The sequence below is a fragment of the Sciurus carolinensis genome, chromosome 4, assembly GCF_902686445.1.
Source record: "Sciurus carolinensis chromosome 4, mSciCar1.2, whole genome shotgun sequence".
Lineage (NCBI taxonomy): Eukaryota > Metazoa > Chordata > Mammalia > Rodentia > Sciuridae > Sciurus > Sciurus carolinensis.
In genome coordinates, this window is record NC_062216.1 from 80,601,280 (window position 1) to 80,606,299 (window position 5,020).

At 37.0% G+C, this 5,020-nt stretch overlaps 1 non-coding gene across 1 annotated transcript; it reads left to right on the top strand.

The window, feature by feature from the left end:
- Positions 1 to 1,225: 1,225 nt before the first annotated feature.
- On the top strand, positions 1,226 to 1,299 carry Trnas-uga (transfer RNA serine (anticodon UGA)). The gene has a single exon. It is a non-coding gene; the product is annotated as a tRNA-Ser (tRNA).
- Positions 1,300 to 5,020: the final 3,721 nt, after the last annotated feature.

Here is a 5,020-nt window from a genome sequence, read left to right on the forward strand (position 1 = left end):
ATCCAGGTACTACTTGAAGACTGTGCTGATAGATTCACAAAATAACTTTGAGTCAATAACTAGATGGACAGAATTATCACTTACTGTGCTTTGAAAGATTGCAAAAAAGAAAGAGATTTGGGGGCAATACCAGGAATTTAGCTGAGGACGTGTTTTGTTTGAGATGCCTTTAGACATCCGAATATAATCATGAGTAGGCAATTTGGGACAAATTAGTCCAGAGGACAAGGGTAAGGTCCAGGCTGGAAATAGAATTTGGAAATTAATAGCCCGGGAGTGTGGGGGAGGAGGGGAGGAAGCAGTGTTCTAGGCTGGTCAGTTTTCCACTTTTTCATTAACTTCTAAGTCTAGGAGATTTGGGTTGCCTGGTTGTAGCTCCTGGACTCCTATGATGAACCAGAAAGCAATCACCTTCTCTTAAGCAGAGTAGGGAAGAGGTAAGAGGAAAATGCAGGACTTCACTAACCTGGCAGGGGATGCCAGTCTTTGACCCCAGGCTACAGCCCAGGCATTTTCTCCACCCTCTTTGGGTGCACCATTTCCAACTCCCAGGGGTTTCTTACTGCTGATGTAATTAGTTCCTGGAATCTGTGTTTCCTTCTAAGCTTTTCCTTGTTTGATTTTGGGAAAGGGAGCCAGCAACCTGTGCCATTTTTCCATCTTTACAGGATCCGAAAGTTCTATTAAAATTTAAACATTAAACAGGGGAAAGAAATATTTATTTTTTTAAGAGAAAAAAGATGGGGAAACTGGTTTATTTTCTCTTTTTCAAATATCTTATGAAAATATCCCAAGGAGATTGAACCTGATTAGAACTCAATTTGAGGAAAACAGGGACTCAACAAAGTTGGGAATTGCATGTTGGGTGACAAAATAAAGAAATGACTACTCATCAGGAGGAAATACGTATTCTATGTGAAGAAATGTTATCTAGAAACTTCTAGAATTCTAGAATTTCTGAAGTTCTACCTTGGGTAAGCAAGTATAGGGTAAGAGCTAATTCCCCTGGTCTAGAGTGTGCAGGGGGAAAGATCAAAGTCCATCACAGACTGTTTCTCTTTTATCATGGTGGTTCACCAGGATTTTGAAGAGACTGCTTGAATAAAAAGTTACAGTCAACATTAAACATGATGAGTATTAAACGAGACCGATAAATCACAAAATTAAACCAGATGATGTAATTTGAGGCTAATAAAATAACAAATAGAAAAGTTTTTTAGGGGGCTGAGGATATAGCTCAGTTGGTAGAGTGCTTGCTTTGAATGCACGAGGCCCTGGGTTCAATTCCCAGCACCACAAAAAATGAAAAGTTTTTTGATGGAAATTAATATATACATTTTTATATAGTATCCTTATTGACTCTATGTCCTTGGAATCACATTTTTTGTGCTATCTTTTGTATCCGTGTCATCTTTAAAATTTTTGCTAGAAATATCTTTTTAGTATTCACCAATATAAATAATTATTGAGTCAAAAATGAAAGTTCCCTTGTAATAGCAACATTTCCTTCATCCCCAATACCTTCCAGGGATGATCAGCCTTCATGGTTTAATATTTATCTTTCAGACTTTTAAATACACATTAACATCTTTGTATGTACATACATACACACATGGAATAATTTTATAGAGATAGATATTATATATATGTATATATATTTATACATAAGTTTTTGAAATACGTATATTTCTTCTAAACTCATGGTGGGTATGTGCCTATGTCATTTAAAATAACTGAAGTTCATTTTGTGTATGTTAATAAATTATGTTTTATTTCACTGAGAAGTACACACAAAAAAAGATAAATTAAAATGAACCATGTCTTCTTTATTCTTTTAAAAATTAAAACAATATAAAAAATAATCTGAATAAGTAGTACCTGGTCTTTGGTCCCAGTTGTATGTCTTTTTGTTGCTAGTCTATATTTTTGACCTGTTCACTGAAAGAGAACAGTCTCAGATCTATAAGCTAAGATAAACACATTGTAACAGGAGCAAATAATCTTTTTTTAAAAAATTGGTACATTGTAATTATACAAAATAATGGGACTCATTATGCCCTATTCATATATGCACATAACATAATTTAATGAATCTTATTCCCCAGGACCTTCCTTTCTTTCTCTTCCTCCCTCCTCTGCAAATAATCTTTAAGATGAAGTGGAGGAAAATATATTTAACTAATTTTCAAATAAGAGGACAGAGATAAGATTTAAATTAAAGTTACAAAAAAAGAATTTGAATGGGATTATACAGTTAGACAGAAAAACTTCATGTGTAAACCCCTTCTCTAAAGGCATTTACTCTTATTTAAGGTTGGTCTAGTAAAGCAGAAAGGAACTTCATTCTTGGAAATGAGAACAAAACTTCAGGTCTTTCCAGCCAACACAGAAAGATTTGAAACAAGGAGAGTTCTGTGAGGGGTGGGCCCAAATGGCTGCAGGTTCTTTCTCTTCCCTAAAAAGAGCCTTTCATGATCCCTAAGCCTCTACTATGGAAAAGGAAATTTTCTCAGCTTCTAGGGTACAAATCTAAGGTCTTTAAGGACTTAGAGGGAAGCCCTGAGAGAAAGAGCCTCTGAGGAAGGAACCTCTAAGGAACCACCTCTCTACAGAAGGTGGAGCTTGATTGCCTAAGGAGAAACTAGCCTCAGAGGAAAGCCTCACATTGAAGATGAGACTTCATGTCCTGAAGGCAAACGGAAGGGGAAACTTTTTAAATCGAATAGAGAAAATAACTTTAAGCAAAATATCCAAAGAACCCTGTGTCAGTACTTCAGGCATTTTAAGGGTTGACATGTGGAATAGGGAGTAGACCTTGTTCCCTAAGGCTGCAGAAGGGACAACTGATACTACTGGGTGAAGGTCACCGGCAGTCACAAAGTTCTAAGATACTGGAAACATGACACATGCCATGAACTCTCAGGAACTGATCATGTCCACACAGACAGGTAATGCCTGAGGGGTAAAGAAGCAATCTGCACATCTAATTACAGATTAGATGTGTAAACCTCTGGGATCCCATTCAACATTAAGATCCAATGTTATTAAAAGAAACAACACCACTGACTGAATAAGGTTGAGGTGGGGTAGCTGTGTAGGGTGGGGATACTTTGTGGGGAGACCTAGGGAATTATTTCTCAGCAAGGCCTCGTCAATATAAACAGTTTTATTTAAAGGGCGAAAGAGCTTCCCTAAGGAGAGATGAAGAAGCCGGCAGGGGCTTCCTTTACTCCAAAGGCATTGTATGAGTTGGTTTCTGGCACTAGAGGGGACATAGAAGCTTCTAAGGAAGATACCCCAAAGCATTCCCTGAAGCATTTCCATGATCCCAGTGTGAAGGCTATACTGCCCTTCAGTCTGAAATTGTCATTCTGTACTTACTGAGAAGACATAAGATTAAAACTGGTGGTTGAAAATATATCAAGTAAATACATTGTGTTTAATTGGGATCAAATAATTTTTGTTTATTATACTATATTAAAGTACATATTTGTCTAATTTTCTTCTTCATTTCTTTCTTTCTTTTCCCCCTTTTCTTCCTCTTCTTTTTTTCCTTCTTCTCCTTAGAACCAAGGTCTCTGTGACCTTGTCTTGACCTCCTGTCTTTTGTCCTTATTCTGTTCTGAATCGAGTCATAGAAACCAGAATTTCTCTTGTTCAAGGGAGGTCATAGAAACTAGAACCCCATTTCCCCAAAGCAAGTCATAAAACCTCAAAATACTTGAATCTTCCCCTACCTTTCTGTTTAGGATCTGGTGTAAAGAATTTCTCTGAAACTATCCTTGTGTGATAGTAGGCCACAAGACCTGATTCCAGAGGGGTTCTACTCCATCCCAAGGTGGAGGAATGCTGCAGCTGGGAGTCCAAGAGGAATCTGAATAGACAGGCCTTGCCAGTTTGCCTACTTGATCTATTCCTATTAGCTCGTAACCTTTTATGCAATCACATTTCTACCACACAGCTGTTCATGCTTCACTGAACATAAGCATAAAATAGACATTTATTTTCCCCGGTGTCTTTGGGTCTTCAATCTGAAGGCTACCATGTCACATAAATCTTTGTTTAAATATATTGTTATACTTTTCTCTTGTTAACCTGTCATTTGTTATGGGAGTGTTGACCATGACCCTAATGTGGGAAGGAAAGGGATCATTGCCTTTCAGACCCTACAAAACTAAAGGGCCATAAAATTCTTCAGTGTCTAACATTTATGACCCTAGTTTCAAGGTGAAAGAGAAGATTTTTCTCAATAAGTTAATAAGTATTTTAAACTGAGAGAAAGAAGTGTGTAGTCTTGAAGAGCAAATAAATGTTATGTCAAAGTCCTCTATCAGAGATGTCAGAAATGCACTTGTTTTAAAGCCTCTATTAGTAAAGGAGAAAGTAGCCATGAAATAAAAGGTTTTTTTTTTTTTTTTTTGGTGCCAGGAATTGAACCCAGAGATTCTTAACTGCTGAGCCACATCCCTAGCCCCCCTGCCTTTTTTTTTTGTATTTCATTTAGAGACAGGATCTTGTTAACTTGCTCAGGGCTTCACTAAATTGCTGAGGCTGGCTTTGAACTCCTGACCCTCCTGCCTCAGCCTCCAAGTGCTGGGATTACAGGTGTGGGCCACCATGCCTGGCTGGAAAACTTTTCAGAACAAAAGGTCGATTTGACTTATATTTTAGAAGGATCCCTTGGGATTACTTCACTTTTTTTGAGAACAGACTGTGGGGGTAGTGGGGACTACTGAATAGTTTTCGACTATTGCAATAATCCAGTTGCAAAATAAATAAAATCTCTGAAATAAGAGAACAAAACCTCATGACTTTAAGGCCAAGTTATAAAACATAATAATAAAATAATTATTTTTCACAGGAATGAAAAATAGCTCAATCTCCTGAGACTATATTACAAAGGGTCACTTTTCTATAAAATTTGGCATTTTTTTTTTCATTCTTTCTTTTACACTGGAGTTGAAGATCTCAATTTTTATTTTTTCTTATCAATACCTTTCAAGAGACTTCAGTAAGATTC